Here is a 12,628-nt window from a genome sequence, read left to right on the forward strand (position 1 = left end):
CATCTCTTGAACAGATGAAGAACCAGATTCACATCCCAAAGGTAAGTATACTTGGAAGAAGGAGCCTTAGAAACCCTGACTCCTTTTAACAGCTTAACCACTACTGGATGCATACCTACCGAAACACCATCCACCTTAACATGGGCAGCAGAAATAGCCAAACGAAAATTATTTACCGACCTGTAAGATAATCCATTGTCGGCTTTGTGCGATAAAAAATTCACAATGTGGGCAAGCTCGGCTGCACGGGATCCAAAGACCGTTCCAGGCACCAACTGCTCCAGACTCTCCAAGCGGAGAGATACCTCTTTCTAGTGGAAGGTGCCCAAGCCCCACTGATAAACTTCTGAGCTGATTGTGAAATGCCTGGAAAGTGCCACTGTTGCCTGAAAGCCTCCTGGCCATCAGCTGCAACTGTCTGTCCAGAACTAGAGGGTGTTTCTTGCCTTGCGGACCCAGAAGCATGTCGGGGGACCAAGGCAAAAGAAGAGGAGAGTCGCACGCAAGCTCCAACAGCAGCGGGAACCACGGCTGCGCCGTCCAGAGAGAAGTAATCAAAATCACCTCCACTTTCTGGCGTTTGATTTGCAACGCCACCCTCAGAATCAGTGCAAACAGAGGAAATGCATAATTGAGGGACCCTGACCGATCCTGAAGAAATGCATCCATTGCTGTCACCAATGGATCCGGCCTCCAACTGAAAAACGTCGTTAACTGCTTGTTTAGGCGAGAGGCAAACAGATCTATTCTGCATTGACCCCACAGTTGCTGAGTCAGCCGAAACAACTGAGGCATAAGCCTCCAGTCACTGTAATCCGTGAGATAGCGTGACTGCCAATCCGCTACCACATTGATCTGACCCGGCAGATACTCGGCCTTCACTTGTAGGCGATGTTCCAGACAATAATGCCAAAAAATCTTTGGCTATCTCCACTAGGAAGGGCGAACGCGTGCCCCCCAGCTTGTTGATATATCTGACTGCCGCCACATTGTCCATCCGAATGAGAATGGAACACAAAACTTTCTTGGGTGACAGAGTCTTTATTGCAAAAGACCCCGCTAATAACTCCAGGCAATTGATACGCAACTGAAGTTCTTGTGAGGACCATCTCCCCCCGTCGAGATGTCCCCGCATCTCGCGTCCCAGCCCCAAAGACTGGCATCTGACTCTATCACCGTCTCGGGTTGGGAGCTGAAGATGGCTCTGCCGTTCCATGCGTCGACTTGGGACAGCCACCAGTTGAGTTCCGAACGGACTTCCTCCGTCAGAAGAACCAAGTCTGAATATGTCATGCCCCGCTGGAGATGATGTATCTTGAGTCTCTGTAACGCTCTGTAGTGGAGGGGACCTGGAAAGATCGCTTGGATTGAGGATGCCAGGCATCCCACAATCCGAGCGATCTTTCTCAGGGACAATGACGTCTTGGTCAAGGCCACCTGAAGCTCCTTCTTGATGGCCCGAAGTTTGGCTTTGGGAAGAACCAAAAGTGATTTGTCGGAGTCTATCAGAAAACCTAAGAATTCTACAGTCTTGGAAGGTACCAGGACCGATTTCTTGTCGTTTATGACAAATCCGAGATCCTGAAGAAGGGCTACCGTTGTGAGCCCATGTTGCCTCAGCAGTTCCTGGGATTGCGCCATGATCAGGATATCGTCTAGATAAACGATCAAATGAATCCCTTTCTCCCTCAAAAATGCCACTACCGGCTTGAGCAGCTTGGTAAAACACCAAGGCGCCGAAGAGAGCCCGAAGGGCAGAACCAAGTACTCCATCCAAGTGTCCCTCCACCTGAACTGGAGGAAACGCCTGTTGGGATGCCAGATGGGAATCGTCAAATAGGAATCTTTGAGATCCAGGCGTATCAGCCAGCCTCCCGGCTGAAGGAGGTCTGGTAAGAGATGAAGACCCTCTATTTTGAAATGCCAGTAAACGACAAATTTGTTGAAGTCTCGAAGATTTAGGACTAAACGGTGACCTCCTCCCCTTTTCTGAATTAGGAAAATATTGCTGCAGAAACCCGAAGGATGGGCATCGCAAAGAGCAATAGCTTTTCTTCTGGAGCAGTACTTGAATCTCGGAGTCTATGATCCTGGCGTCTTGTCGGGAAAAATGGAGAGGAGGAGGAATATTCTTCTGTAGCGGAGTCTGATAAAACTCCAGACGAAAACCCTGAATGGTTTGCAACACCCATGCATGCTGAGTCACACGACACCAATTGTGGAGGAAAAACTGAACACGACCCCCCAACTGAATGAAGGAATCGTCTAGCATCCTCACCTGTAGACAAGCTTGACTGGGAGATGGATCTGGCACCGCCTCGTTGACCACGCCGCCGGGTGAAGCGGGAGCGTGAGGGGAAGAAGGCACCTCCTCTATTATAATCCTGGCCCCAAAAGGAGCCACGTTGGGAGCTTTGGAAGGTTGGACGGCCTGACGAGCGGCCCCTACCTCGTCCGGCCCGGCCAAAAACACCAGACTGAAAGACCTTTTTAAGGTTCGCTTGTGCTTTATCCAGGGTTGTAAACGTAGTAACATACTTGGCAACATCTTTGACAAACTTGTCGCCAAAAAGACGACCATCCGCCCGGGGGCCTGCATCCGCCGCCGCCAACTCCGTCAAGGTCGGATCAATCCTCATGAGAAGGGATTTCCTGCGCTCAGATGAGATAGCGCAGTTCGCATTCCCCAACAAACATATTGCCCTCTGAGTCCACTCAGCTAGTGTGTGGGGATCAATAGGCTCACCAGACTCCTTAGCCATTTCCAATATTTTGGCCAAAGGACCCACGAGGTCCAAAAGTTTGGCCTGGCATGAGCGCCAGGCCCTGTCGATACCTTTCTTGGGGTCCTTGGCAAATCTTTTAAGGAAAGTCAGCATGCTGGGGTCTATTTCTGGCGTCTCTGCCACCTTATCCGGAATCTCCGACCTGGGGCACTCAGCCCGCAATCTATTTCGGACCTGCTTGTCAAAACCCTTTCTCAGTTTGTCATGGAGGTAATCTGCCACGGCCTGTGCCGGGGCCCAATCCGCAGAGCGAGGGTGGATAATGTCCTCTGGGTTGAATTGGAAAGGGTTAGAGGGCGAGAGACATTTCCTGGACCTGAGAAGAGCCGGATTTTCGAGCTCTCTTGCGCTTACGCAAGGTACTGGTGGAGTGAGAGGACTTAGAGGAGGTTGAGTCTGAATCAGACGAATCTGCTGCTTCTAGAAAAGAGCCCTTGGATGTTGATGGCAGGGAACAATACACATGGTCAGCGGAAGCCTTAGCCAACGCTGGCAAGGCGCCATCATGCGGCCAAGAAGAGGTCTAGGGAGTAGTTGCTGTCTCAGGGCCTCCCTCCATCACCTTCTCCTCTAGCAAGGGGGCCAACCCTTGCTTTTTGATAAAAGAATCAAATTGTTGAGTGATGGGCTTGAGAGCTGCGAGGACAGTTTGGTTAATCCTCTGCGGTACAGACACCGCCAGCACCCTTCTCAGAGACTGTTGTACTCAGGCATTAATGACCTCAGACAAACCTGCTCCCAACTGGGGACCGAGGGCATCCTCAAAACCATGCCCCATTTCCTCCTCCTCAAAGGGCAGCTACTCGGTCATGGTTACACCAGGTTGCCGCAGCAAACTTTGTAAAACTCAGTCTGTACACTGAATCAAGGCAGGGGGGAGCCAACCCCAAGTGCAAGAAACAATCCGAGTAATCAGGCTCCTCGGCACAGCCGTAATATGATTATTGCAGCCCCTCTAAATGTAGCCAGGGGCGTATATGAGAGCCAACAATAAAATATATATAGCGTGCACACCGCTAAATTGCGGGGCAAAGCTCAGTTGTTACAGCCAGAACCAGGCGTGGAACAGCCGATGACAGACACGTCAGGAATGGCAAACGTGCGATTCCTACGTTCTGTCAATGGGTGGAGGTGGAGAAACTGACGACAGAATGCATGAAGCCCAACTAGTAGAACTATTAGGATTTGGGCTACATGCACTGTTGCACTCTCCGACTCGGGCCGCACAAGTGGAAGGCACCGGTCGAGCGCAATGCGCTAATCACTGTCAGGGGGCTACTCTGAAGAGAAAATACCACTGGGGACCGATGCGCGAGCGGAGGCTCCTGAAATGGGAGTCCGCTTCGCTCATCACGCAGAAGATGCACAGAAAGTTAGGGCGACGCTGGCGCTACTTGTAAAAGACACGCGCGTGCCCTTCAAGCAACACAAACGAGCAAGGAAGAAAAGCACTTCACTCAGTGAGGAGCAGCAAAGAAAGAGGAAGTCCCTGAGCGTTTGTGGACTCTAATATGATTAAAGGGCTGTTGATTGGTGGACATTTTTCTGCAATGAGTTTTGGGAAATGTAGTTTGTATTTTGATTGGCTGCTGATATTTGAGTAGAAAGAGTAGCATAATCTGAGCCTCCGGTCCTGACATAGAATCTAAAATTCTTGACGCAAAAGCTAGACATTTTTTAATCACTCCCGGGTTAGCGGCGGCAGAGTCAGCACCACAGAAGATAGCCCAAAAGGCTTCATAGGCCTATCTACAGAATCACTTTTTAGCCAGCGGCGCCAGAGTCAGTGATAACAAAGGATAGTAGGAAGCTCCTCATAGGCCTTTCCAGAGAATCACTTTTCAGTTAGCGGTGCCAGAGTCAGCAACAGCAAAGAAAAAATAGTAGGAAGCTCTTCTCAGGAATGTCAGAGGAATCCCTTCCGGGTCAGTGGCGGCGAGTCAGCAACAACAAAAGATGGTAGGAAGCTCCTCGCAGGCCTATCAGTAAAATCACTTCCAGGTCAGCGGCACCAAAGTCAGCATCCACAGGAGATGGTAGGAAGCTTCTTCAGAAAATCACTCCCGGGTCAGTGGCGGCAGAGTCAGCACCTGCTTTAGGTCCTGTGCAGCCAAAGCCTGCTGCAGAAGAGCAGGTTCTGCAATGATGACACCCCGAAGAGTTGTTTTAAACCATTTTAAAATTAAATTCCTTTAAAGCCTGACTATAGTGTCTTGGGAGCAGATAAAGCACTCAGCCTACTTTAAAATGAGGGTTTAAGTGTTGTCCCAACAATCTTGGCTCTCATAGAGGGACCAGGGCTATACGTGTGCCTGGTGCTGCCGGAGCTCAGCACTGGCAGTTCTAAAAAAGCAGGTGCAGATACGGCTCTCTATCGGGCTTTCCATTTTTGCCCTCACCCTCGGGGTGAAAAAAAACTTCAGTGTAACTTCTGTTACAGTTCGATCACAGTCTAATTTCAGAACGAAAGCATTTTAAATATTTTATACACAGAAGCTGTTGCTTATATATCTTATACAACTAACAACAATTGACAAAGCCAATAGTCCTGGCTTATGTGGTGTAATGTTACTTGTTGTATTAAACATCTGGATGCAATGACTGAAAGAAGCAGCAAAATACCAGTCGAGCAGCACTCCATGCTAAGCACAGGTTTTTAGCTCACATGTTTTTAATCCACTGCCTTAAGTAAATCGGCGCCGCCCCTCGGAGGGACCCTTCAGTTTTTCATCCCTCTTAAAACCCTTCCTGGTGCACACAGTGTAGTTGGGTTTGTGGTTAGGGATTGCCGGCTCTTGGAGGAAGTGGTATTATATTCCAGCGATGTGTAGTGGGTGCTGAATCTGCAGAGGGGTGAGTTTTCAGAGTATTGTTACTCTTGCAGAAAAGGAAGCTAGAGTCACAAATGGTGAAGCAGCCCAATGAAAAGTTGCCCCAAACCTTTTAGGGGCCCAGTCACTACAAAGTGCATTGTTCCTGTAGGTGTCTGTACAGTTCCATGGAAACCATCTACTAAGAAGTGAAATCGCTGATTTTCTTGGGGATCACATGCATTCCATAATGTCACCTTTTACATGTGTTAGACTAAGGTAGCCCGCAGGTTGTCTGTTCACCATTGCGTAAATCTGTTCACCTTTGTGTCGATCCCTTGCCCTGGCCATACACTTGGTCTGTGCAAACGTTTCTTCAGGGGTCTCATCTCTCAGACACACCTATTGATATAATCCAGGGAAAGTGGACACAGATAAATCTTCCTGCTCATCGAAATGCTATATGAATCCAAACTGAACACGCAGAGTTGACTTACAGTGGCTACAGCAGGGAGTAGAGCAGTGCATGGAGACAACAGAGTCCTATACACTTCTAAAATTATGTAGAACCAAAAATCAAACAAATACTACCCCTTGTGTCCAAGCCGTACATCAGAAAGATCTCTTAGACTCTGGAGCGATTGAGTGTGGCCTGTCATCACAGGCTAGGCAGATTTAAAATAGGGGAGCCACTATGCAAACCTAACATTACTTTGGGTGGACCTGTACCCTACAACAGCTCTTACATGGAGCATGTTAAGGGACTTGTGACAAGGGTCCACTGCAGAGGAAAACATACGGGGCAACAAGAATGCTGACATTAGGAACAGGATCAGTAATACTGGGCCTACAGTAGTGCTGCAGCGTCTGGAACAGAACTGACTGGGATGTGCCTTTAACTCCCGAAGACACAGAAGCATATATGAGCAGCACTGTGCCCCAGGTGAAGGGGGCTGGACGTTAACTTCACATCTGTAGGATTTGCTGTTCCCGTGTCTGCTTTTTACTTGTGCTGAATACTCTGCACACTGTGCCCTGAAGCTAAAAGTGCTCTGGGAGCAATGTTTGATGGCACTCAATTTACCATTCTTGGAAGAAAGAAAGACTGCTTTGGCCCTGAATGAATTCAGATATTAGATATGTTGCTCACATGAATGTTACAAGTGAACATTTAACCGGCTGAACCTTATTGCCAACTATGAGGCCTTCATGCTATTCTGTATTACTATATCAAGATCCACGTCCTTGAGGTACAACTACATTGCTGCCACTATGTTGTAGAAATACGTTTTAAATCATTTTAAGTGTATCTTCCAATTTCCTTGTCCCCAGTACTTTGACCGAACTTCAAGCTTTTTAATTTTATGGAAAATGATTTAATGTCATTTAATTATCTTATTATGTCAAAGAAAGTGAAAACCATTCTACTTACAAAAGTGAAATTGTTCCTCCCAGAAAAGGAACTTCAGGGATCGTACACTGTTAAGCATGCCCTGCCTCCTCCCTGACTCCACACTCTTTCCTCCTCTCCTTCCCAGGGATTCTGCAACCAGCTGCAGATCACAAGAAGAACCTGAAGAAATATAACCACATCGTCCCCACGGAATGCAACTCTACTGGTTTCACCTGCGGGCCTACGCCATCTTCAGTACCAACTAGATCTGCATTCTCTTCGCCATAGCATGCAGGGTTACCATTGTAAAACATGTATTGCATTTTGGGTCTACTTTTATAGTTTGTACCTGGTTGCTGCCTGCTTCCACTTGGTGGTAAACTGCATGTTCAAAAGGCCCAATCTGTGCCTGTTCAGTAACTGCCAATCCTTTGTACATTTAACTAGGGATTCTTTAGGTGTAACCAAATAAGGAATCACGATTTGGAAAAGTATCAAATCGCTGTTTGTTCTGTTTTCTCAGTTTTTATTGGATGAAATGTCCTTTTGTACACACCCGATGCACATTGGTGAGCGAATCGATAAACCTTTCCACATCCAGTCCTAGCTCTTATAAGGGAAGTGGTAGCGCTGTAGGATCTGTATCTAATGACTGATAAGGAAAAGATACCTGGCTAGTATATGGTCATTTCATCATAAGTAATGCCCTTGATTATTTCTTCATTTTCTTATCCTCGCACCCACCAAGTACACAACACCAGCATTCCACTGCAGCTTTTCCTCCCAGAGCCTGACCCCTTTGGTCAACGTCCCCCACATACCAGTGAATTCAAGGACTGGGTCAGTTAACAGGAAAGGACCCCCGGAACAAGCATTATACATCCAGCTATAGTGACTTTAGAATTCAGGCTTTAATCAAGTGCAGTTTGCTATGCCGCTGAAGACTTGAGCCAGAAGGGGCTCACAAAGGTTCCATTTAAGGTCCTTCGGATCATGGTGACAATGCAGACATCTACACATATAGGCTCTTTGAGTCGGGAAGGGGCCTCAATGTAGTAACAAATGTTGGGTACATTAAAAAACAAATATCTCACAACGGGGAAAAGTCAAATGGCAGATATGATATCAATACAGCGATGCTGTTTAGAATCAAATAGGTGTTGTCCATTCTATGTGCATATGTTGTACGTGTATAGCAAACCTAGCCAAAAGGCAGTGGAGTACTGTACAGGGTCTAAGATAAACATAAAGTCAACAAATGACAGGAGACGATTGTGCGTGGTTAATGCATGGTGTGTGTTCTTGAAGAGGTGCCTCTTCCACTCTTTCCTGAATTGGAGCAGCTTCGACCCTGTCCAGAGCTCTTCAGCCGTGTGGCTAGGTTCATGGTACAACCATTCTATATAAACACATACACTCTACTGCATGCTGAATTTAGTGACCTACTTATTTAAGGAGATGCGCCTTGAACTGTTTCCTGAATTGGAGCAGGCAGCCATGACCTGTACAGCTCTCTGCTGCCTATTGGTTAGGTTTGTGCCACATAAATATTTACATACTACTGCACGTTTTAGGCACCGAAAGATCGCTGAGCAGCTGTCATGCTTCATGCCAACGCTCATCAATTCTTTTCATTTTATAAAACTAACTCCCAAAGTGGGCATCGTTTCTTGTTAAACATAACAACAACCTCGACACCCTGGGAGTTGTCTGCAAGCCTCCAGCAGTCATTATTTAATTATACTCTTTGAGACTGCCAGAACTTTGCTGGTGGTCATAAACAAAAATAGACCACCCTCTCTAATGGCTCCAAGCTAGGGGCTCCACCGGCATAAACCTGACCGGCACCTGATTCTAACTCTAAGTAGAGTGGGTGGGTAGTCAGTGTGAAGGACAGAGCACTCCACAACTCTGTCTGGCAATCAGGTCTCCCCACTCTATTTAGAGGCAGGTGGACTGTCATATGGAAATATTTATCAGTGCAGACACGGAATCGCTTCCATGTCGGTAAATGCTCCCCATTGCCGATATCACTGATTTCACTGGATGGCGCGAGGAGGAGCAGGTAAGGAAACGCCACTTGTATTCAATGATGAAACCTCCCTCCCCTTGTCCTTCTGCCCTGTCCCCAGGGAACACTGCAGTCTGAGGCAGGCATTACCAGAAAGGGGAGAGTCTCACCTTTCCAGCAGTGGCATTCAAACAGATTCCTGCTCATGAATTGCACATGCACCGTGATCCACGAGCAGCAGTCACCACTGTCAGCAAAGACTGGGTCTGATTTAGAGTTCGGTGGATGGGGTTACTCTGTCACAAACGTGATGGATATTCCATCCGCCATATTATGACCACATTATGGCTCTCATTATGGCCCTGGCGGTCAGTGATAAAGTGTCGGTAATACCGCCAACAGTCTGGCGGTAACTATCACCAAATTATGACCATGGCGGAAAGATCTCCAAAAGACAGCCAATGTGCCACACCGACCGCCGGGCAGAAACAACAGTCACAGAAGACAAAGTTCCACCCACCATATTATGACAAGACAATCCACCACCTTTTCCGGGGCAGTACCAATGCCTTAAAAAGCCTGACGGAAACACTTTGCAGAAGTGAAAGGACTCACCATGCGAGATACAGGGAAGAACCACATCGCCATGGAACCAGAACTGCAAATTTTCCTGATGATATTACACGTCTTGCTCCACCATGAACACCAACGCTGGCGAAAACGCCGACGGTGAGTACAGCCGCCTCGCACATAAGGCAGGGCGGGGAGGAAAACGAGAGTGACACACATGCACAACACACACCCCAGACACACACACCATACACACAACCAGCTGCTCAAGAAAACAAGTTAATCTGCGTAAATCGGCTGAATAATGTAAGGACAACAAGAATTTACTAAAGTGATTGTAATAAGATCAACACAATATTAATAATAAGTTTGCCAATGCAACAGATATGTACACATGTACAAAAAAGGGACGCTGCCCAGATTTCAGTTCACGGGGGCCACATGGCCACAGGGCAAAGTCCAAGGCCCCACTTGTTACCTGCATCAATACGGGGAGAACACTGCAGGGGCATCAGTTGGCAAATAGGCAGGCACCTCAGGGGGAGTACCTCAGCCAGATACGGGAACAAGACCACTGGTTCTGGAGGGGGCAACATGCCCTGTGCTTGGTCCTGGGGAGTGCAAGGCCACAGTCTCTCGGGTGGGTGTCTTCCCCACTGGTTCTGGAGGGGACAGGCTGCACAGTAGCCCATGGAGGCTGGATAACATTGCGTCCACTGGCGGTGACGGCTGCACTGTGGTGGTAGTGCTGGTAGTGGGAGGCTCCTGCTCAGGCCCTGCACCTTGCGATGGCTGCACAGTGGTGGTCATGGTGGTAGTGGGAGGCTCCTGCTCAGCCCCTGCACCCTGCGATGGCTGCACTGTGGTGGTCGTGGTTGTAGTGGGAGGCTCCAGCTCAGCCCCTGCGATGGCTGTACTGTGGTTGGGGTGGTGGTAGTGGGAGGCTCCTGCTTAGCCCCTGCACCTTGCGATGGCTGCACTGTGGTGGTGGTGTTGGTAGTGGAGGCTCCTGCTCAGCCCCTGCACCCTGCACCCTGCGATGGCTGCACTGTGGTGATGGTGGTAGTGGGAGGCTCCTGCTCAGCCCCTGCACCCTGCGATGGCTGCACTGTGGTGGTGGTGGAGGTAGTGGGAGGCTCCTGCTCAGTCCCTGTACTCACTGATGGCTGCACAGCCACAGTTAGTAGTGGGGGCTCTGTGACAGCTGCTGGTGCAGGCTCCTTCCCCTTCTTGCCTGCTGCTGCAGACTCCTTCCTCTTTCTGCTGGCTGGTGCAGGCTCCTTTCCCTTTCTGCTAGCTGGTGCAGGCTCCTTCCCCTTCAGTATCTGTGGCCTGGACTCCTTTCCACCACGAGTAGGTACGGATGGAAGTGGGCCCGTGGACTGTGCGGCTGTGGTGCTTGGCTGGAATCTTGATACCCTGGCCCTACATGCATGAAGGAAGGAAGGGAGGGGTAGGGAAGAGGTCATTGGGGGAAAGGAAAAGATTTTTAGGGACACTGGGGCAGGAAGAGGGAGAAGTAATGAGATTGGAGGATGAGGGAGTGGTTGTTGGAAGTTTTTGTCTGCTGGATTTGGGTGCAGGTGCATGGTCTGTATGCTGTTGTGAGGTGGATGGCTGTTGGGTGTCTGAGTGCTTGCGACTGTGTACCTTGGGGGGGGGACAGACACGGTGGGAGAAGACACAGGGGACGTGCGCGTGGCTGTTGTGAAGGTGTCTGCCAGTGAGGTGTGTGTTTTGCTTGGTGTGGTGATGATGCAGGTAGTGGATGATGATGTAGTGCATGCAGGCATGAATGTGGACGTGGCTGGGTGGGAGGTGGAGGAGGAGGAAGAGAGGGAGACAGTGGAAATAGTGGATGCTGTTGTGTCTGCAACTGGATGGTGTTTGTGTGAGTGCCTGTGGGATGAAGTGTGGTGCTTGTGTTTGCCTGTGACACTCTTGGGTGTTGTCATGTGTGCATGCTTGTCAGGCTGTGTGCTTGGGATGGGTTGTGGTTGAGGAGAATGGGCCTGGGAAGTGGAAGTTGGAGGGGGGGCGGTAGAAAAAGGGACAATGGCTGCTATCAGAGAGGAGGCCAGAGCCTGAATCGATCTCTCTTGGGCCGCCAATCCAGTGTGAATGCCCCCCAGGAATGCATTAGATTGTTGCATCTGGGCTACCAGCCCCTGGATGGCATTCACAATGGTTGACAGCACTACAGAGATGGATCTCAGGTGGTAAATAGCCTCCTCATTCAGGGCAGCAGGGGTGACTGGGGCTGGGCTTGAGGTGCCTTGGGCGAAGGAGATGCCCACCCTCCTGGGTGAGCAGGCACGGGCAACTCGCTGAGGGGCTGCTGGGGGGGCGTGCTAGTACGGGGGTGGCGGCTGTACATGTAGCTGGGGTGGTCACAGAGGTGTCTACCACCACCAGGGAGCTCCCATCGAAGAAGGTATCAGAGTCTGTATTGTCCCCTGCAGTCTCCGCCATGGTGCTCCCCTCACCCTCCATCCCACTGGTGCCCTCAGTGTCAGTGGACTCTACCTCCTGGGTCCTGTGGGATGCAACTCCCTCCGTCACCGGTGCCTCTGCTGCTCCGCCAGATGATGCTAATGCACATAAGGACAGGATGACAAACCAAGAAAGGAAGGGAGAGAGACAAAGGATACACTGGGACAATGACTGCACCAACACCACCGTTGGCGTACACAGCAACCTCACACACAGGGAACAGGCCTACACACTATGCATTGCACTACCAGTGATATGCCACCAAGGCATGAGGAGGGGCACACAGCGCCAACTGCGGCAAACCTGGGACCCATGCAGCCCTGGCCAGTAGTGAATGCTAACAAGTTAGGTAGCCATTATTTTCCCTTCAGACCCCTAGCCACCAGAGGACCTACGCTGCTATGTCTGGCCTGGCCTAGGGGCACCCACTGATACACAACCACCACCCGGATACCACCCCACGAGGCGTAAGCTATAATGATAGCCACTGTACTCACCCCCTTGTGGCTGCTGTGTTGCCCTCAAGCGCCCAATTCAGCTCTGGATAGGCCACCTCCAGTATGCG

Source organism: Pleurodeles waltl, chromosome 4_1 (assembly GCF_031143425.1).
Source record: "Pleurodeles waltl isolate 20211129_DDA chromosome 4_1, aPleWal1.hap1.20221129, whole genome shotgun sequence".
NCBI lineage: Eukaryota > Metazoa > Chordata > Amphibia > Caudata > Salamandridae > Pleurodeles > Pleurodeles waltl.